Below are 22,292 nucleotides of genomic sequence, written 5' to 3'. Positions count from 1 at the left end.
ACAAATTGTAATTTGCACAATACCATAAGAAAACGCTAATGGAAATCCACAAATTAATACATACCATACAAAATGAAACATATCATACTATACTGAACAAAAATGTACAGTGCATTCGGAAAGTATTCAGACTTTTTCCACATTCTGTTACGTAACAGCCTTACTCTAAAATGTATTAAATAGTCCCCCCCCCCCCCCCCCCCCCCCATTTATAACTAAAATCACAATTACAAAAGTATTCAGACACTTTACTCAGTACTTTGTAGAAGCACCTTTGGCAGCGATTACCACCTCAAGTCTGGGTATGAGGCAACATGCTTGTTTGTGTCGCACTGCTTTGCTTTATCTTGGCCAGGTCGCAGTTGTAAATGAGAACTTGTTCTCAACTGGCCTACCTGGTTAACTAAAGGTGAAATACATTTTTAAAAACTGTATTTGGGGAGCTCGGGTTCAAGTCCGGGATCTTGCTGGGCCACACAAGGACATTCAAAGACTTGTCCCGAAAGCCAATCCTGTGTTGTATTGGCTGTGTGCTTCGGGTCATTGTCCTTTTTGGAAGGTGAACCTTCGCCCCAGTCTGAGGTCCTGATCGCTCTGGAGCAGGTTTTCATCAAGGATCTCTCTGTACTTTGCTCCGTTCACCCAAACATGCTGAATGGGTGACATGTCTGTTTTGTATGCAGGCCATGGAAGAACTGGGGCATTTTCAGCTTCCAGGAATTGTATACAGATCCTTGCAACATGGGTCTGTGGATTATCATGCTGAAACATGAGGTGATGGCGGTAGATGAATGGCACAACACCGGACCTCAGGATCTCGTCACGGAATCTCTGTGCATTCCAGTTGCCATGGATAAAATGCAATTGTGTTCAATGTCCGTAGCTTATGCCTGCCCATACCATAACCCCACCGCCACCACGGGGCACTCTGTTCATAACATTGACATCAACAAACCTCTCGCCCATACGACGCTATACACGTGGTCTGCGGTTGTGAAGCTGGTTAAGCGTACTTCAAAATTCTTTAAACCAACGTTGGAGGCGGCTTATGTTAGAGAAATTAACATGAAATGATCTGTCAACAGCTCTGGTAAACATTCCTGCAGTCAGCATAACAATTGCACGCTCCCTCAAAGAGAAATAAGCTTTTTGTGCATGTGGAACATTTCTGGGACCTTTTATTTTAGCTCATGAAACATGGGACCAACACTTCACATGTGTTTGTATTTTTGTTCAGTGTAGTTAGTGTCCCAGATTTGCATTTATTATGTTACTTCTACCACGTGAGTCCAGGTTGCATCCTGCCAAGAGGCAACACATTTATTCCCTTTCTATCAAATTAGTTAGGAGAAAAACATCCTAGAGTTGAGCAGAGACCCCGGTCTGACATAGCTTTTCAAAGAGATAAGATCTGAGTCAGAATAAAAGCGAGGGGAAAGGCCAATCCCTCACAGTCATCTTGCTGCGATTAACATCAGGATAATTATAAGTTGTATAGCTGGGGGAAATTGGTTCTACCTAAGGGGCCAGCGTTAACAGTACTAAGTGTCTTGTCCATTTGGATTTTAATTGCCAATACTGAGTGTTTCTTTTTTTCCACACAGACATTCCGAGCCTCTTCAAATTTTGGACCACTCAAGTAAAGTGATACATTTTCAAACTGTAATTCTTCTCTGGGATTTATTGCCCCCCCCCCCCCCCCACCCCCTTCCATTCGTGCGTGTGTAACGTAGAAAGGAGCGCACATGTAATGAGCTTGGGAACTGGTTTTGGTTGTTTTTTGAGAAGTAGGGAAGAGGAGACGATCATGACAGGCTTACTGTGCACACAAGCTACACGTCCGCTGGAGTTTTCCAGCATCTCCACTAATCTGATGAAACAATGTGGTGAGGTCTACATACTGGCTCTGTTAGGGGGGGCTTCCATGGCACCATTTCAGGGGTGAAAGGTCATTAAAAAACCATGGAACTGTCATGCTTCATTACTACCTACAATGCAGAGGAGTGCGGGATTAAAAATAAAAATCTAAGTTGCTACTCTAGTTTTGACCCATTATAAAAGACAGTACCCCAAATTGTAAATATACACTTTACAAAGCTACATTAAGGCTGCTGGATAGATTGAGGGACATTATAAAACTTTGTTTACGTTCTATGTAGCTTTCATATTATGCTTATTTGTTGCTCATAAATGTGTTTTATTTCATTAACAGTAACATTAAAGAGCGACTGAAAGCGCCGATACGTCATGTGTCTGTTGTTCATGAATGAAAACAAGGTTTCAGCAAGTCACTTTACAAATGACCTCTACTAACCTTGACCCCGCACGTTGACTCAGGTACTGGTACCCCCTGTATATAGCCTCATTATTGTTAGGTAATTTTCTTGTGTTACTTATTTATTTAAAAAAAAAATTGGTTTATTTAGTAAATATTTTCACGGTAAGGTCTGTCTACCTGTTGTATTCGGCGCATGCGTCAAATAAAATGTGATTTGTTTTTGGGTGTGGTTCGATGCAACAGTTACTGATGTTTGTCCCCAATGACAAGTCAGAAACAAAGCCAGTATCACGTCCTTAAAATAGTCCAAATGAATCTAAGATATCTAGCGATTGTGTTTGCTACCGTATTTCTTGAATAAACGTGTTGTGACGTGTTGTCTTATGTAAACAAAGTCAGATCCTCTGTGCTGATGGGCAGGTCTGTCTCACTGTCTGTGTGTTCTGCGGCAGGAATGGATAGAGCGCAATCACCACAGCTGTGTATCCCATGTTAGTGGGCAAGTGAGCATTGTCAAAATCAAAACCCAAGTAAGTCATGACAAAGTCACTTTATGACAAAATTATACTATTTACACTTTGTAGTTTGTATCAGAGAAGTTATTGTCTACAGTATGGGTTAGAATAATTAAGAAACCCAGACAGGTGTGCACACACAGACCCAGGTTTCACACCTTTTCACACCCTGTCAATCACCATAACAGGTCTTGTTGCTTAATGTCTTGCTAGTCCATGAGAATATGGTGATGTTCCGTGTAGTCATAGTGTTCAGGTCTCAGGCCTGGAGGAAGACAGCTGGGGTTGCTATAGACTACAAGGTGGATCCCTCACCCAGCTACTGTCTCCTTGGGGGAAGACACCTTACCTCTCTTGTTCTTGAAATGGATCCAGCTGTGTCATTGGGTCACAGAAAGATGGCAGAAGGATTTTAATGCTCAGATGAGTCTGGAATGCATGCTAAGCACACAGCTGATCTGTTTCTCTGATGAGTGACTGACACTGTAATTGACACAATGAAAGGGGGATAAACACTGTGTTAACTGTAGAGGAGTGAACCCAGGGCTTGACTGGAGGAACACTGTCTGTGGTACTGTACGTCTTGTAGCATCTTGTCATTATAGTCGTTTCGTGAGCCTGCATCGAGCATGGTGGTATCCAGATAAAGCGATTGCATGCAAAAACACACAGGCCAGATAGTGGGTCCCCTGTGATAAAATGGCAGCCAGTGGGTGGGTGTTCTGTGGCAATGTCTCTTGTTTGGTCCTGGTCTGCTGCTAAAGCTCCAGTGAGTAACTGGCTGGACCAGTCCCACTTCTGGGCTGTCTGAAGCTTTTGCAGCACAGCAGCACTCCCCTCCACGTGGGCCACTCGTCGCGCTGCTCCGGGCCTGCCTGCCTGGGGAAAAACATCTCATCATTCACAAAAACACAGCTGAAGATAAGGCGCAGCTCGAGTGAACTGTGTGTGTGTGAGTGTGTCTTCATGTCAATGTTTTCTGTCGAGAATGATTTATTCTAAAATGTTACAAGATCATTCATTATTCAATAGTCCGCAGAGACAAAAGTGTTTTTGGTTGGTTTTGTGCAGATGTTGTGCTTTTGATTAGAACCGACAGACTTGGGACTGGCCCAAATGATTTGATTAACTAGCAGATTCTGCTCATGTCTAAAGCAGTTCACATCTATTTAAGGTTGCTGAATTTATAGCCCAGTTAAGAATTCAATTAAGCAATGACAATCTGCTGTTGAATGAAATCACAGGAATGCGACCATCTCATCCAAAGTTCAGATTTAAGCACTTGACTGAGCGGGCAGTGTCAATGGAGTGTCTGTGTGCCTCGCTCACGCGTTCCACTGCCTGTGGGGGTGTGGTGCGACAAGTGTGTGTGCGGTATACATGGATGGGCCGGGTGTCTGCTCAGACAGACAGAAGGTGGAGGTGAATATGTGTCTGGGAGTTTCTCATCCAGACAGACAGATGCATTCATCACTCTTTTCAGGACAGCAGGCTATCTCACAAGGCAGGGAGGTCTATGTGTGTCCAAACTAGCAGCAGTAAGCCTCTTCAGGTAACCATGTGAGGGGACAGAGGAGTAGACCGAGAGGACATGGTATTACCCACTGTTTGGGGGATTTGATTTGTGTGACTATGAGTTGTTACTGTGTGAGAGGACTACAACTTCCACTGTGTTGATGACAGTCACCACACAGGCTAAGACAGGGACACTTTGTCACCCAAAGCCCTTAATTGTGTCAAATCAATTCAGTCATGTCTGCTTCTCATTATTAAAACACTAGAATAGCATTTTAGTTACCAGCCAACCATTTTTGGCTCACATTTAATCTCCAATCGCTTACACAAAATAAAAAAATATTTGGCCTCTAGTGGCTGTTATAGTGTAGTCATTGAGCCTAGTGATTGATCCATTAGCTGGAATTCACTGTTAACCTTTTGGATTGTAATCGGTGCTCAGGCTCTACCTGTGATTTCTCCTGATTGTGCAAACGTCTAGTATTTTCAGTGCTTTTAAGCTTCCTGTCTCTCTGCCCAGCATATTAGCTCTAACATTCCATGAACATAAACATTGTGCCAAGTGTTGCCCAAGCAGGGGTTTTGTTTGTTTGAAATCTGAGTGTCCACAGCTTCCTAATGCAAGTTGTAATGCTAGAGTTAGAGTGGAGTAGACGTACGACTTTGAACATGATTTCCAAGACTTTAAATCTATCCTCTTAAGACTGCATTTTTCACACACTAACTTCATAGATGTTGTCACAAATGAGAAATAAACATGTGCTGTAGCCGTGTAATTGTGCAGTACATCATTTCAGAGGTTTGTTTTATATAGCCGTTATAATTTGAAGATGATATCCGTTGATAAATGAACCTCTATAAATATAAAGTTAGTGAATCATTTAAATGCATGTAAATATTCCCCCAAAATCCCTTTAAAGTAATCCGAACCATGCCAAATGAAAAGATTCATTATAAAATCATCAGCTTTAGAACATTCTAGGATTTTTTACTTTGCGTGTGTAAGAGAGTGTGTGTCAGTGTGTGTCTGTTGGAGTGTGTGTTATTTATGTAAATCGACATGCCATTTTTTATTTCTGTAAAACTGACATCATTAAGAAAGCTGTAATCCTGGAGAAAAATATCTACAGATATTGGCTCCATTAAGGAGTGTAAATGTGTGAAGTGCGTTGTGGAGGAGGGATGAGACACTTTTTTAACTCCCAGAGCAAATGAGCTGGCCAGATAATTCAGTTAAGGGAGATATAATTACTTCTGGTTTCCTGCGAGGCAGAATGGAGTTGATGCGGAGAGATGGAGGCCAGGGTTGCATTTCAGGCCCAGCAGCCAGCCAGTCAGTGTGTCCCGGGGACTGGGCCCAGCGCTTGTTTGAGGAAAGATTATCTTGACAAATTGGATAAACATCTTGTGCATGACAGGATGCTGACGGAGGGTCGGCTCTACGTGCACACCTGGGGAGAGTTTGCTTAGTGTGTGACCAGGGTGTGCAGCTCAGCTCAGCTCACCCAGCCTGCTGCTGTTTATCCCAGACAGGTAACAACAGGCTCAAGGGCCCAGGCCTCTCCAGAAACACTCTATGCAGATTTCAGATATGTCTCTCTCATTCTCGCTCTCTCTCTTTCCCTCTCTCTCTTTCCCTTTTGCTCCCCCTCCTCTCTCTGTGTTTTTAGCTGCATCTTAGAGGAACTGCAGACAGCAGCTTAAAGAGACAAAGAGAAGAGAGCAGGCAGCCTATGCTGTGTTCTGTTGCAGACAGGGCCAGCCAGGTGAGGCAGAGAGCAGTAGGTAGATGGATCAGGGTTTGAGCAGAGGGCAGGTTAACACAGTGACTGACCAGCTGGATGGTCCCTTTCCCCTCTTCCGTGGCCGTCAGTCCCACCTCTTCCGTGGCCGTCAGTCAGCGTAGGTGAACTCAGCGAGCATGCGAAACTTTATCGCAGGACTGAGTGTGTTGAAAATCACCCACTCAGTGACCACAAGCTCCAGAACAGAACACCTTTTCACTGTGACCCCCAGGGCTCTGCTACTGAAAAAACACACAGTGAACATGCTAGAAAAACACATTTCAAAACTCCCCCATCAAATATGGTTATGTTGTGAATTATTTATTGACTTGTTATAAATTATAGACCATGGTTTTTGGCACTGCTCATGGTTCACCATCACTTCTGAAAAGTACAATTATTAGTCATTTAAAATGGAGCAAAAACACAGTAATGATAGTAATGATTGTAGATTTATTTCAGTGAGAAAACAGTGGCAGTGAAACGGGTAAAAGTGGAGATGACACTGTCTCTCTCTCTTTACACCCATGCAGCCTGACGGTTAGACTGTGTTGAAGAGTGTGGTAATGAGACAGGTGTAATGGCCTTACGATTCTGTCCTGGGGGAACTGTCTCAGTATGATTGATCAGATTCATGGAGAAGGGGCCTCACACCTGAGATCACCTCTCTCTTTGTAATCCAGAAACCTTGGAAGGATATTCTATTACCTGCTAACCCAGGAAATCTCTCTGTGTGTGTGTCTCTCTCTCTCTCTCTCTCTCTAACTCTCTAACTCTCTAACTCTCTCTCTCTAACTCTCTAACTCTCTCTCTCTCTCTCTCTCTCTCTCTCTCTAACTCTCTATCTCTAACTCTCTAACTCTCTCTCTCTCTCTCTCTCTCTCTAACTCTCTCTGTACAGTATGTAGAGCTGGCTGTCCTAACCACACATCCCCTTCTGGAGTCGTGTGGAGGTTCATTTTTCTAATGCCATTCTCGTAGGCGCCAGACTCCGTTTTTGACAGGTCCATCTTTTTATAATTTTACACAGGATTTAGTGATTTCCTATCTGCCAATGTTATTTCCACTGTCTCTACGGGGGGTAATTTGACTTAGCGGATTTAGAGCCAAGTTTTCTTAATTAACTATGTAACCTACTTTGCCATGTGTACAGTCAGTCCTTTGGCTCTCAGATCAGTTCAAGGAACACATTACTCTTACTCGTTGGCACTACAAGGTCAGCTGCTTCAGTGGAGATGACAACATGAAGACCATTGGGCTCTTGCTCATCTTGTGTGCCCAACAGCCACACCAGCTTCATGTCACTTTTTGCTTTCAACTAACTGTGCCCTCTCAGTATAATTATTGTCATTGCTGTGCCCTCCCCCATCAGTGGTCCTCTGTTAAGAAAGTAGAAGCACCACTGTCACAGACCGGCCAAGCATACATTACAGAGTCTGTGTTTTCCCAACTGGAAGACACCATTCAGATAGGCAATCAATTCCAATCCCCTAACCATACAACCCCTACACCACCATCACCACCACTACCACCATTACCACCACCGAATACAATGAGGGCAGTCTGTGCTTTACTAAAAATAATCTATAAGCAAATAGCTCTCTTTCTGCATGTGAGAATGTGTGAAAGGGCCCACTAATCAAGTTATAAAAGAGTTGGAAAACAAGTGCAGAGGAAATAGAAGGCAGACCTCATAAAAGACCTTTGTGTGGCGCTCTGTTTCCCTTCTATCCTCTGAGTGTATCATAGCTGACATTTCCACTCTCATTAGTGGGATTCCATGAATGGGACCTCAAGGACGCGGTCGCTCAATGAGGGGGGAAGGATGGCAGGCTCTTTCCCCTGCATGTTTTATCTCATACCAACCCCCAGCCACATTCCACTCTAATGGACCTGAAAGTTCTGTCCTGGTCTGTCCTTGTCTGCTCTGTTCTGTTCCCAACCCCAGCCCCAACCAACCAGGCCTCTGGGTTCCGGGTTCCATGTCTCGGTCACATTGTTTCCTTCAAATGGTTAAAAATCCCCCCCAAAAAGTTCCTGTCTTTTCCCACTGGCATTCGAGGGCTAATTTCCAGATTAGGAACAGGAAATGTATTTAATCCCTCCTGGCTTCATTCAATTCAAGAGGGTCTTGTTCTTCATGCTTAAACGCTTGCTAACCAAAGCTTTATTTGAAAAGGTCAATAGTAAAGGACAACCAATCGAACATTATTAGGTCCCAAAAATATAATGGATGACATAAAAAAAAAGGTTTGACTTACCATAATATTTGATGGTCTGTTGTTTTTTCGGTCGGTGATAAGTGAGAGCCTACCCTGATTAACACAGATGGCTATAAAAGTAGTGACCGTGTATAAGCTTTCTAAAAAATGAGAACTCTAGAAAAAAATACAAGAAGCAGAATTTAATTTAAATATTATGGTTATTTAAATATTATTCCAAGAGCAGCTTGGACACACGTGGCGTGAGAGAAGAAAAAAAACTCTCCCTCCATTTCCATTATAGATTGCTGGGAATGGGATGAGCAGAGGGCCGAGGTGCTTGTGTGGCCTTATGCCATGTGCCATTTAATTTTCTCCCCTGTGCTCATTCTTTATAATCTTGGCTTGGCCCGCGCTAGAACCCAGTCCCCAAGTATCCAAAAACACAGGGCCTGGCTGGCTCCAGTTCTCTTTAGTCATCACTTTTAAAGGCCCAGTCTCAACTGGGAAATCATCTCTGATTGTGTGGCAGAGAGATGGAGAGCGATATACACTGAGTACAAAACATTAACAACACCTGCTCTTTCCATGACATAGACTGACCAGGTGAAAGCTATGATCCCTTATTGATGTCACTTGTTAAATCCACTTCCATCAGTGTAGATGAAGGGGAGGAGACAGGTTTAAGAAGGATTTTCAAGCCCTGAGACAACTGAGACATGGATTGTGTATGTGTGCCATTCAGAGGGTGAATGGGCAAGACAACATTTTTAAGTGCCTTTGAATGGGGTATGGTAGTACAGTAGGTGCCAGTCGCACCGGTTTGTGTCAAGAACTGCAACGCTGCTGGGTTTTTCACACTCAACAGTTTCCCGTGTGTATCAAGAACAGTCCACCACCCAAAGGACATCTAGACAACTTGACACAACCGTAGGAAGCATTAGCGTCAACATGGGCCAGCATCCATGAGGAACGCTTTTGACAACTTGTAGAGTCCATGCCCCGATAAATTGAGGCTGTTCTGAGGGCTAAATAGGGTGGTGCAACACAGTATTAGGAATATACAGTATATATTATAAGAGGATAAGGCAGAGAGTTTGTCCTGTGAAAACATGGTTGTTCTGTGTTGGAACAGGTTGGTGTCCCCAGACATGTAGTGATCTGGTAGACGAGACTGTTTGTAGTGAACCCCTGATACTGCTGTACGGTACCAATCACTCTATTCATTCATTCATTACTAGACTGAATTAGTCAACCTCCCTCTCAGATACTCTTCTCTATTTATAAAACAGTTTTTATGTGAACAACTCAACTTTACTAAACACAATAAAAGCAGGAACATGGTCAGATCAGATTTGTTGAAATGAAATAATCAACCACTCAGGATAAGGATAAAAATACATTTGTAGCATAATTTAGTGAAATGTATACCTGAATCCTTTATATGCTTTTTACTGGGTTTGCAATGTAGCCATAATCTCTTTTTGTGTATGATATAATACATATTGCTTGAATATGATTATGGTTTATTTTTATTCAACAGTACAATAGGTGTTGGTAAATGTTGTTGTGATGACTTTATAGGTTCTCTCAGACTCCTATGAGATGGATGGCCATCTTTGTTTTATTGACTTTTGTACATTTTGAACTGTAAAACATTGGGACAAAGATGTATTTCAGAGCTCTGTACAGTGTTACTGCGGGGTTTGCATCCTGGGCCCAGTTTGGCACAGTTGTGATTACTTTTTGGAGTAAGGGACTAGCCGGTTCCCATTCATTCAGTTTGTATGCAGCACCAGAAGGCAAGTAGCGCTGGGGTCTGAGTATGATCTGTTGACTACAAAGATTCCTGTCACACGCTACACAAGGCCCCTGACTAGCCGTTTTCGCAGAGCCCTCAGTTCTATGTCAACATGAGGACAACTGTGGAGGGAAGCTTTCACTTCTTATTTTGTTTATGCATGATTACACTCACACATTTTAATGAGTCCATTTAAGAATGTTAAGAAATGTTTCATTGGGTAAAGCATTTGCCATCCATGATCAGGTTTTCAAGCGGGAACAATGATACAATATTTAAGAACTCAGACGTTTTCTTGTTATGTTGAGAAACCATTTTGTGTATCACAATCCTTACACAAAAGGTTTCAACCCCTCTGGACAACTGTACTATAACCAGTAAGTCAAAAGATGGTGTTTGTTGTTGCAGCTGAACAAAAAAAGTGGTTCTAAGTGATTGGCTGATCCTTGTGTCCCATGCAGGACAATCGTCCAGTCAAAAAGAGAACACAGTCGGCCTGTGTGGGCTCTAGTAGTGAAGATCCTACTCTGTTCACCCTTGCCTGGCTGCCCGCTGCATGGACCCACCGCACTCAGAAGAATGTGTCCAGTCATCTCGCCACTGAAAAGGCCACATGTGCAACTATCAAGATTCCTTAATACAGTCGGAAGAAATGTCACTATTATGCAAAGATATTGCTGCTTTATGGACTACTGGCTGAACTGTACAGTACACTGTCTCGCTTATGTTGATGGAATAATGTGTTGATTTTTAGAAAATGTATTTCTGAATTGTGTTATGGTTCTTAAAGATCCACTTCAGCCATTTTTTATCTGAATATCAAATCATTCCTGAGTAACAATTAAGTACCTTACTGTGATTTGTTTTCAATTAAAATGGTCAAAAAGAAACAAAAATGTGTTCTTTGCAAAGAGATATTTCTCAAGCAAGAATTTTGTTAGGACAGGCCAAAACGCCATCCCACCAAAACATGATTCAATTTCAGGCAGTCTTTTCAAACAGCTTACACTAAAAGGGGTATTATCATAATTGTCACAATTTCACAGTATTATTCCAATCTCAGTGTGGAAATATAAATCAAATCAAATGTATTTGTCACATGCACATGGTTAGCAGATGTTAATGCGAGTGTAGCGAAATGCTTGTGCTTCTAGTTCCGACAATGCAGTAATAACCAACGAGTAATCTAACCTAACAATTCCAAAACTATTACCTTATACACACAAGTGTAAAGGGATAAAGAATATGTATATAAAGATATATGAATGAGTGATGGTACAGAACGGCATAGGCAAGATGCAGTAGATGGTATTGAGTACAGTATATGAGATGAGTAATGTAGGGTATGTAAACAAAGTGGCATAGTTTAAAGTGGCTAGTGATACATGTATTACATAAAGATGCAGTAGATGATATAGAGTACAGTATATACATATACAAATGAGATGAGTAATGTAGGGTATGTAAACATTATATTAAGTAGCATTGTTTAAAGTGGCTAGTGATATATTTTACATCAATTCCCATCAATTCCCATCAATTCCCATTATTAAAGTGGCTGGAGTTGAGTGCGTGTGTTGGCAGCAGCCACTCAATGTTAGTGGTGGCTGTTTAACAGTCTAAAACACAGGACAATCATGTTTATGACTGCTCTGGGCCTTTAAAACAATTACGTTATTTTGTGTTATTTTGACACAATTCACTCTTAATGTATCTGTTGTATCTAATATCACCTTTAAAAACAGTTGTAATTTGAAACTGGTTGTATAAAACTATAACTAACCCAGTGACTTTCTAACATACTCTGAGCTTTTGCATATCCATCTCCTTTGTTGTCCTCTGTGAAAGTTATGTGTGTACTTACTACTTATTGGTAGGCTAGTATTTCTACAAATTGTATAGTATATTCTGGTTAATGTATGTGTGTGGAGGAGGGCCAAGAAATGGCAGGCAAAGCTACTGGGCTGATGATGATTTAAGTGTTACACCCTCTTGTTGATTCTTACCTAAATTAAAAGTGCTGTGAATGGATCCCCTAAAATCTAGAATTGGCCTGTTGTAGTTTTGGCTGGGGGCTGTCTGTAGGAGGGTAGGGAGCACAGAGGGAGCACAGAAGGAGCACAGAGGGCCTGGTGCTGCTGGGAGAGAGAGGGGAGCAGTTTGTGGTTCTGAGGCCAGTGGGTCCAGGGACCCTACTGGGGAACCATACACCTGGCTGTCTGTTCTCAACTCATTTGTATAATGCTGGATCATGGATGAAATTGAGTGTTCGGGAGTGGGATTGAAGTTTTAATTCTGGCTCTGTGCTTTGGGGCAGCTGTTCTGCCTTTCCCCTTCCAATCAATTAGGGCAGAGACAGCAGAGCCATGTTGGAGCAAAGGCCTGCTTTAGCTGTGGCTGGCTGTCATCTAGCTACCTGGGAGAAGTACTGCTGCCACCATGCTGAATAGGAATAAAACAAAGGAGTTTACCGTCCAGTTGAGCTAGCTACTGTTTGTCCTCTAATCAATAAATATGTTGTGATTATACGCTCGAGTGGACAGAAGAGGAATGTCAGTGAAACGAGGCAAAGCAGCCAAGTCTTGAGAAATGATAGAATGTGATTGCACTGTGCAACAGTAATATTGGAATAGGCGTTTTTCAATTAGCAGTATCTGTAGCCTGCAGCAAAAGGATCAGATGTTTTTACAACATGCCACTGTTCCACCAGGCATCTGTCAGGTGGAAATGGAAATGCCTACAACAGCCGAGCGATTGGCTTCACATGCAAGAAGACTGACACGCTGCAGAGAGGAAAAGAAGCATGCAGACTAGACCTCACAAAGCAATCCTGATGGGTGGTCTGAGTGTATGCCCAAGCAGGCCCCACGGGAACCAAACCCACTCTTCTGACTCACTCTGTACTCTGTACTCTCATTCCAACTCTGCACCTCAGCCAGGTATGGATGTGGGATTGGGGAGTGGAGTCACCTCCGGCTCACACACTTTGCACAGATGAAATAGGAGTATTTAGGTGCATGTCGTTCATGCTTAATGCCTCCAATATGCACCAGTCCAACAGATTCAGGCCGAAGGATGAGTCACAAAGCCTTTGATGCCGCCAGTGTCACAACCACCGCATGGTAATACCCCTCTTTGTTTTGTAAGTGCTGCCCTGGTCAGAACTGGCTGTGTGTGTGCCCGGTTTGTGACTATGTTTGACCTCTCTTTGGGCCATGGCTAATGCAGAGTTTGGGCTCCTGAATGGGGCCGGGGTCAGTGCCCAGTGACACATGACCTGCCACGGTTAATTCCAGCAGAACAATAGGCCCGACCCCAGTCCACATCTCATCCCATTACACCTCCATGCCAAATGAATTGTTTGTTTTTGTGGGCTGCTCTCTCCTGACCTTTCAGCCCACTTGTTTTAATAACGTTCAGTTTAAACCTGGAAACACAGGATTCACTCTGCGCTGAACACAGATGGGCCTTCGATTGGTTCTCTCAAGGGTCTTCCTTAGTGTCATGATGCTGACCATCTCCTGGGCTGGACTTGACACGCCCAGAGAAAACGCTTCCGGCTTGGGTTCTTCTCAGAGGATTTTCAAGTGTGAGTGAGGAGGTATATCCACTTACTGTGTGGTTCCTGTTTGCTGATGTACACAGTAAATACTTGAGAGAGAGATCTGTGAATGATATGGCTAATCAATAAGTCTAAATGGCCACACATACCCACTCTAGTTGTCAGTGATGAATGACTGGTAGCCAGTGGAACACGTCTGTTTTAAATAAAGGGGGATGAATATCCATGGCTGAAAGCTGGCCTGGGAGCTTCGAGAAAAAGTAGAGCGAGAGAGGGCAGCTAATGTGACAGAGACCGTTTCATCACCTGAGGGTTGCAGTGATACAACATGAACAATATACGATAACACACACCATACTGGAGGATAGAGTTACCCCACAATGTTCTGTATTTAGATCAATTATGACCAGAAATTGAGTTATCATTTACACGGTAGAGGCTAGCCTTATTCAGATATTTACAGAGGCCATCTGTAGATCTCTAAACCTACAGTGGCAAATGGTGTGTGTACGGGGGTATTCTCTGTCCTGGAGGGCTGGAACAAAAACCTGCAATTACCTTCCCCTGCTCTGATTGTGAACTCCCTACCCCAGTTTCCAAATATTGTAATGCTCAATATTTATATCAAAGACACCAATACATTTATTGAAGATATGTAACATCATGAAATATAATACATCAACGGACAATACAGTTCATATCATAAGCAGCGTAGCCTCTATTGGTCAAAAGTTTCACTGTTTCAGTTTAACCGTTTCAAAATGAACCATATGATCCAACCATATGAGAATTGCACAACAGGTACATTGTTTTTGTCTTTACAGAGACAGATCATGCCATCATGTTTGCGGCAGAAGCAGTGGTGTCAAGATGTGTTTCATTTGACTCATCTTTCCTTAGGTCCTGTCTTTGGAGCGGTCATTATGCTCTGGAGGTCAGGGTTACAGCAGAGGGACCTCCATCACCCACTCATCATTGGATGTGCATCAAGAACGTCAGAAAGACACCTGGGAAAGAGACATGTTACAGGTATACTGCACCATAGGATTTCATGGTTGAGGTCTTGATGCCCTCCAAGTAAAAGCAATGTACAGTCATTCATTTATCTGGATAAAAGGGATTCATTGCCTGTCCTTATATTTTACCTTGTGTAAATTCATGCTTTTCCCTGCTTTATGTGCAGGTAAAAATCTGTCATAATGCCTTTCAGATGTACTTTTAGTGATGAGTAATATTTTATTTCCCTTTTCTTGTGTTTTCTTTTTTAGTTTAAAGTGGTGGCAGGTAGCCTAATGGTTAGAGCATTGGACTTGTAACCGAAAGGTTGCAAGATCGAATCCCCGAGCTGACAAGGTAAAAATCTGTTGTTCTGCCCCTGAACAAGGCAGTTAATCCACTGTTCCTAGCCTGTCATTGAAAATAAGAATTTGTTCTTATTAAAAATATTTAATTGATTGATCGGGACAGCAAGCAGCGGGTTTGCCCCACCCCACCCCACCAGCAGGTGGCGTGTCATCACATGGCACATGCTGCCTCACCGATGGATCATGCTTGGCACAGGGTGGGGTGGAGTCCAGGTGCAGAAAGAGGCCAGGTACCCAGGTGTGAGTAATCACCTGTCTCCCAAGTCAAACACTGATTGGGAATTTGAGAGCCTCTTAAAGAGAGAGGTGTTATCTCTGTCTGACCCACTGGCTGACCGGGGACCACAAACCAGCCATATCCTTCCTGCAATGATGGGGAAATGACTGATTTACAGACCCTGGTTGTGTCTACATTCAGGCCTGCCTTCAGCACACATATTGTACTGTATGGCGTATGGTTTATTTGAGTTGGCCTTATATACATAAGGGAATATAATGAATATAAACCTTTCCCTGCAGACAATTGGAAAAATAGTATTTCATGAAGTGGCACTACAGTTTGTAGTACTACACGTTACTGTACAACATACAAAACACTTCTACTGTAATTCACAGCACTTCAGCAGCCCTCACAGAGGGGAATACTGTTCAGCATCTAGTCAAATATGCCCGGCTTAAAGACGCTCTCTGGAGTGTGTTTAGAAAATTAAGGGCCTGGATTTTTTCATAATTGTCCATTTTATCATTTTATTACAGCTAGCTTACTGTGATGGGCTCCTATTATCATTTATGAAATACAATTAAAGCGTGACTTATTTCAGGCCCCACTACAGTGAACTGCATGTGTCGGCTCTGCTATATTTAAATAGCATTAAGTAATTGGAAAAACACAAGAAGGGAAGGCAGAACATGTAACCAAACGGCAAAATTGTCTTTCTGGATTTATTTTCCCCTCCATAAATATTCCAGAGGTTCCTCTATCACACCCAAGTTTAAAGCAGAGAGGAAATAGTCTTTAACTGATACAGAAACTAATTTAGAACAGCTTTTCCAAAGAGATACGCTTTCCACTGAGAACGAACATTTGGCCCAAGCCGGCACCTTCAGTACAAAAAATGCTAATGAAGTTGATCTCTTAGCCATTCTAAACTAATTGCATAGTCGAGATTACAAAGCATTCAGTCAGTGAAAAAGGGGTTATTAATTGAAATGGTACCATATAATGCTCATATTCTCCATAAATGTGTAGATGGTAATCGGTGGAGGTTGGCTGGGTTTAAATGACACTCACTAGCTGTCAGAACAACCCTCATTCACTAGGCCCCTGTGAGGGGATGTAGCTAGGTCTCACTGCACATAGCAGGCCTATGTAGGCAAATAGCTAGGCTTCATTTGCATGAGGAAATGACTAATGATGCAACTGCTTTTTTAGCATGCTATAAATATAATTTAAACATCATTACATAAGCTGTAGTCCAAACTCCAACTTTATACCCCACCTTTTTAACAGGAACTAATACAATGTGCTGCCTATGGACATATATGGCCTCATGGATATATTATAGTGACAATAAGTATTCAATGTATCGCTTCTTTCCTCTAAACAAATAAAACAAAGCATTACAAAACTACAGTCTTGTTCACTTTCCCCCCCTCCATTCTCCTATTTCGCTCACTCTCTCATTTTCTTTCCCCTCAAAAAAATACAGAGACAACGCCTTGAGGCTCTCTAGTCACTATTGTGAGTGCCTGTGAGTTCTGTTTGGCCTCATTGTTCTCAGTTAATCAGCCGTGGTAAATGTGGACCCCTCCAGCTCATTAGGATTCTCAGTCCCTCGGAGCAGAGCGGAGGTGACCATGGGAAGTTCCTGCTGGCTGGGCCTGGCCGGTAGGGCAGCCTATCCTGGAGAGAGAGAATGGCCTGATGAATTACCTGCCCAGACACCTTGTGAGTCCATCCTTCCCCATCCTGCTCCCCTCCCTCCCCATGGTTAAAGAGTTCCAGCTCTCCCTTTGACTGTCTGTGGACAAGCACTGTCTGTTCATCGCTCATCCCCGCTCAGTCACAGCTCCCTCCTCGGGTTTCTCTGTGGGACCGTGAGCAGAGGAGAGCACACCCCAGCACTCCCCTTCTCCTCACCTGTCTCTGCATCCCCACCGTCACGCACTGTTTACAAACACTCACTATCTACTCCCGTCTTGGCCCAGCACAGTGTGGGGTGTTTGGAGACGGAAGTGAGTTTATAATGTTCATGGTTTGTCTAAGTGTATAAACAACTTTTCCTAATTTTCGCAATCTCTGAGTAAACTGTGTCAACTTCTGTACCTGCTGATGTGAATGGGACAGAAACTCCACAATTGAAGGCCTCCTCGAGCCTACCTCTCCATAGCTTGGCTGTTCTGAGACAGTAAACCAGTTCTGTTGGTATGAGGTGGATGGGAGAGCAGGGACTGGGCTACTATGCTATAGAGAGAGGGGGTTGAGGCTGCTTGACAATAATTAGAGTTGACTCACCCTTTCCCTGGTTATAATCCGCTGGATATACTGCACTCATACAGGTGTCCAGAAAATCCAATTATCACAACCATGGCAGGGAAAACTAGAGGGGAAAGACAGGAGAAAATCTGAACTAGAGATGTCATAGCCTTACATAAAAACATATTTATAAAAAACAAATACTTTTGATTAAACTGCCTGGCTGCACATAAGGCATTATGTTATTTATCTTATCTTGAATGTGTGTGTGTATGTGGGTGTTTCATGTCCATACAAGAGCATCAAAAGTTTTTAAAGTAAGAGAGGAGGAACCAATCTCCCTGCAAGATTCAGTAAATACAAAAATAGTAGAGGGTAGACTTGCAAGCATGTAATGTGCTTTTCCCCCTGCTGTTGTTAGAAGAGGAGGAGGGTATATGTGCTTCCTTCCCTGCAGGGTCCCAGTATTCCCCCACTCCCCCATCCTCTCACCCCCCCAGTGACAAAGGCCTGGAGCCCGGGCCACTCCTCCAGCTACCGGCCTCCAGTAGCACCATGCTGGGGTCTGTGGGAGGAAGCCAGAGTGCCCCTCTACCCCCTCTGCCCCCCCTGTCCCTCTCTGCTCTGTCCTCCCAACCTCGTGGCCCAAACATGTGGGCTCAAATCCCGTCAGTGCGGCCAGGCGCACGGCTGGAACAAACTCTCCCGACAGATGGAGTTGGCCTCTACTCCACCAGATTCTCCCTTAGAAGTCCTGCATATCCTCTCTGACCTGAGTGATGGCTGCCCTGTGAGAGGCAGATGTGTTCCCATGCTCCCAACGATGTTTTGAAGTCAAGAAAGATCCCAGATCACTGCATTCCTGCACAACAACATTGACAATGTCTACACTTGGTTTGATACATCATGGTTTTGCTCCCAATGACTTGTCTCTATGAGGGCTGCAGGTTACAGTATTATGAATTAGTTAAAGCATTAGTCCTTTTCAATACTATATTACAATCCAAAGTACATACATGTTTAATCCATCATCTGAAGACAATGGGATGTGTGAGCAGAGAAACGTTCATCTTCAAACATGACAAGTGGACAAAGCGCCATGTGTGTGAGGGTAATGAGTCTCGACTTACCCATCCAGAGTTTGGTCAATAAAACCAAGCACCCCAATGGGACTTCACTCTATTTGAATTTCAACAACCGTTGAACAAAGCAAATATGAAACTCCAACATTCAATCATTGCACTACCTAAATATTTAACCATGGAAATGAGCAAAAATAACAAATCCTGGTTATCCCTTTCTGGAAGCCACCTTCATAAAGCCATCTTCCTACCATCACAACAATGTCGTGACAATGTAATGTAGACTTTTTAACTGACGGTTCCATAATGGGTTACACGTCTCCAGCTTGTGTCCTTAACTAACATAAATAGACTAGGTTTTGCCAATTCCACTGTGTCCCTTAAGATGCTCTCATTAATTTTAGATTGGGTCTAAATTGAGTCTTGCTCTTTGTGACCAAGGTTTTAAAATTAGATTAATTTCTATTCAAATTGTGACTTGTCCTGAAATAACCATCCTAATAAGAGATTCATTATTTCCATTTCAGATATGGTGATATTCCACTGTGCTTTACAGTAAATCACCTCGTATTGGATCCGCTCTGCCCCCATGTTGCCCCATCAAACTGAAAGACTGGAGAAGGCAAGTGCTTCACAGTTAACGTGGCTGGTGACACAGACACATTAGGTTGTTGACTTGAAATAGCCATATTTTATGGTTCTTAAACCTAAAGAATGTCATTGTTCCTGAGCACAGGCCAGCTGCAGCAGAGGACCAACACTGCGCCACCAACGAGGAGGTGTGAAAAAAGGGAACTTTTCCACCACACAAAACTCTTATGACAAAGCAGGGAATAGTTCACAGAGACATGCCACATTCCACAAGGGCCCAATGCGTCTTTCTCTCGGCACTGTGTGTGACAGAAGTAGGGGTGGAGGGACACTTTCACAATGCCTGGGGACATTAAGGGACTGAGAACTGGGACGTGTCCCAGTCTGAAAAGTCACTACCAGAATGGGGTTCAGTAATGTACACTGTTTTTCTTTACATACAGTGGGGCAAAAAAGTATTTAGCCAGCCACCAATTGTGCAAGTTCTCCCACATAAAAAGATGAGAGAGGCCTGTAATTTTCATCATAGGTACAATCCAACTATGACAGGCAAAATGAAAAAACAAAATCCAGAAAATCACATTGAAGGATTTTTAATGAATTTATTTGCAAATTATGGTGGAAAATAAGTATTTGGTCACCTACAAACAAGCAAGATTTCTGGCTCTCACAGACCAGTAACTTCTTTAAGAGGCTCCTCTGTCCTCCACTCGTTGCCTGTATTAATGGCACCTGTTTGAACTTGTTAACAGTATAAAAGACACCGGCCCACAACCTCAAACAGTCACACTCCAAACTCCACTATGGCCAAGACCAAAGAGCTATCAAAAGACACCAGAAACAAAATTGTAGACCTGCACCAGGCTGGGAAGACTGAATCTGCAATAGGTAAGCAGCTTGGTTTGAAGAAATCAACTGTGGGAGCAATGATTAGGAAATGGAAGACATACAAGACCACTGATAATCTCCCTCAATCTGGGGCTCCACGCAAGCTCTCACCCCGTGGGGTCAAAATGATCACAAGAACGGTGAGCAAAAATCCCAGAACCACACGGGGGGACCTAGTGAATGACCTGCAGAGAGCTGTGACCAAAGTAACAAAGCCTACCATCAGTAACACACTACGCCGCCAGGGACTCAAATCCTGCAGTGCCAGATGTGTCCCCCTGCTTAAGCCAGTACATGTCCAGGCCCGTCTGAAGTTTGCTAGAGAGCATTTGGATGATCCAGAAGAAGATTGGGAGAATGTCATATGGTCAGATGAAACCAAAATATAACTTTTCGGTAAAAACTCAACTCGTCGTGTTTGGAGGACAAAGAATGCTGAGTTGCATCCAAAGAACACCATACCTACTGTGAATGCTTTGGGGCTGTTTTGTTTCTGGTGTCTTTGATAGGGATCAGGACGACTGATCCGTGTAAAGGAAAGAATGATTGGGGCCATGTATCGTGAGATTTTGAGTGAAAACCTCCTTCCATCAGCAAGGGCATTGAAGATGAAACGTGGCTGGGTCTTTCAGCATAACAATGATCCCAAACACACCGCCCGGGCAACGAAGGAGTGGCTTCGTAAGAAGCATTTCAAGGACCTGGAGTGGCCTAGCCAGTCTCCAGATCTCAACCCCATAGAAAATCTTTGGAGGGAGTTGAAAGTCTGTGTTGCCCAGCAAGAGCCCCAAAACATCACTGCTCTAGAGGAGATATGCATGGCGGAATGGGCCAAAATACCAGCAACAGTGTGTGAAAACCTTGTGAAGACTTACAGAAAACGTTTGACCTCTGTCATTGCCAACAAAGGGTATATAACAAAGTATTGAGATAAACTTTTGTTATTGACCAAATACTTATTTTCCACCATAATTTGCAAATAAATTCATTAAAAAATCCTACAATGTGATTTTTCTGGATTTTTTTTTCTAATTTTGTCTGTCATAGTTGAAGTGTACCTATTATGAAAATTACAGGCCTCTCTCATCTTTTTAAGTGGGAGAACTTGCAAAATTGGTGGCTGACTAAATACTTTTTTGCCCCACTGTATGTAGAGAAAGTGGGGTGGACTAGGAACTCAGTGGTTCCATGATGTGTTGTCCCAGTTTGTTAATGAGGGAAATCCAAGCCAGGTGCACAAGAATAGAATGGGGACCAGGCTTGACGATACTAAGTGACAAGATACTGTAAATAATCTTAAAATGATCGAATGGACGTGGATTAGGATCAGATCTGGGCCCGGTTTCCCAAAAGCATTTTAAGGCTAAATTCATCGATATAGAACCTTCGTAGGAGCATTGTTAAATCGCCAAACTATTCTCCTAAACCATCGTTATTAACTTTGCACTTGAAAACGCTCGTAATCTATAATGCCTGCCTCAGACCACTCCCAGAACCGAGAAGTGCGTCGTACGTGATGCTTTTTTTGCCCTCATTTTATACACAGAAGATCTCCGCGAAACATAGAATCACATGGTTAAGCCATCGCTCTGTGACCGCCGATAACTTCAGAAAAAAGTTGACTACAAATAATCTTTGCAATTGATACAAACAAGCGACGTATAAAACGATGCTTCAAACGAAAACAGAGATGGCTGGATTAAATTGTAAACTATAGGCCTATTTCAATCATATTGAAATGCATTTCATGTTCAATCAATTGAGCTCTATTTTGCTACTTTTTGTCTGTCTAATTTGTCTCAATATATTCCATGATGTGTAGTCATGCGCAGTGATGTGCCAAATCTGTGCTTTTATGCATTTTTAATGAGAAGCATTAGAATAAACCGCCTCAATATTTGCAGGCGTAGGCGGTAATATCTTTCTAGTAGTTGATCCGTCGTCACTATTGTGAAATAATTATAATAAAGTAAGATTTCAATGGAGAAAGCTGAACCGAGAGCAGCGCTTTCTCTATTTCCATCCTATCAGTATCGACACATGCTCCAACGACGCATTTAGCGACCGTTCTCTCTGCGTAGTGTTTTGGGGAACGCATGTTACATCTTCGGCCGTTGTAGGTAAGATGCATTGTTAAAACACTTGTAACACGAAGTTAAATTGCTATATGGAAACCGGGCACTGATGTGTAAATTGATCAGTAGACTTTCTTCGGTCTCTCTGGCTGCGTTTACA

The 22,292-nt window shown here is 42.9% G+C and overlaps 1 long non-coding RNA gene across 8 annotated transcripts in view; it reads right to left on the bottom strand.

The window, feature by feature from the left end:
* Window positions 1-11,947: 11,947 nt before the first annotated feature.
* The window catches only part of LOC110524410, a 132,116-nt gene continuing 121,771 nt past the window's right edge, over window positions 11,948-22,292 (bottom strand). For 6 of the 8 annotated variants that reach the window (XR_002473585.2, XR_005051837.1, XR_005051836.1 and 3 more), the window contains 2 exons: window positions 17,536-17,620; window positions 14,279-14,663 (listed from right to left, as the gene is read on the bottom strand). This is a non-coding gene — a long non-coding RNA (uncharacterized LOC110524410). Of the gene's footprint in view, window positions 16,924-17,535; window positions 18,359-22,292 lie in introns of all 8 variants that reach the window. The other 2 variants (XR_005051840.1, XR_002473584.2) reach the window with 2 other exon arrangements.

This window comes from Oncorhynchus mykiss, chromosome 5 (genome assembly GCF_013265735.2).
Source record: "Oncorhynchus mykiss isolate Arlee chromosome 5, USDA_OmykA_1.1, whole genome shotgun sequence".
Classification (NCBI taxonomy): domain Eukaryota; kingdom Metazoa; phylum Chordata; class Actinopteri; order Salmoniformes; family Salmonidae; genus Oncorhynchus; species Oncorhynchus mykiss.
The sequence above is the reverse complement of the archived record's forward strand: the minus strand, read 5'-3'. Positions and strand labels throughout refer to the sequence as shown.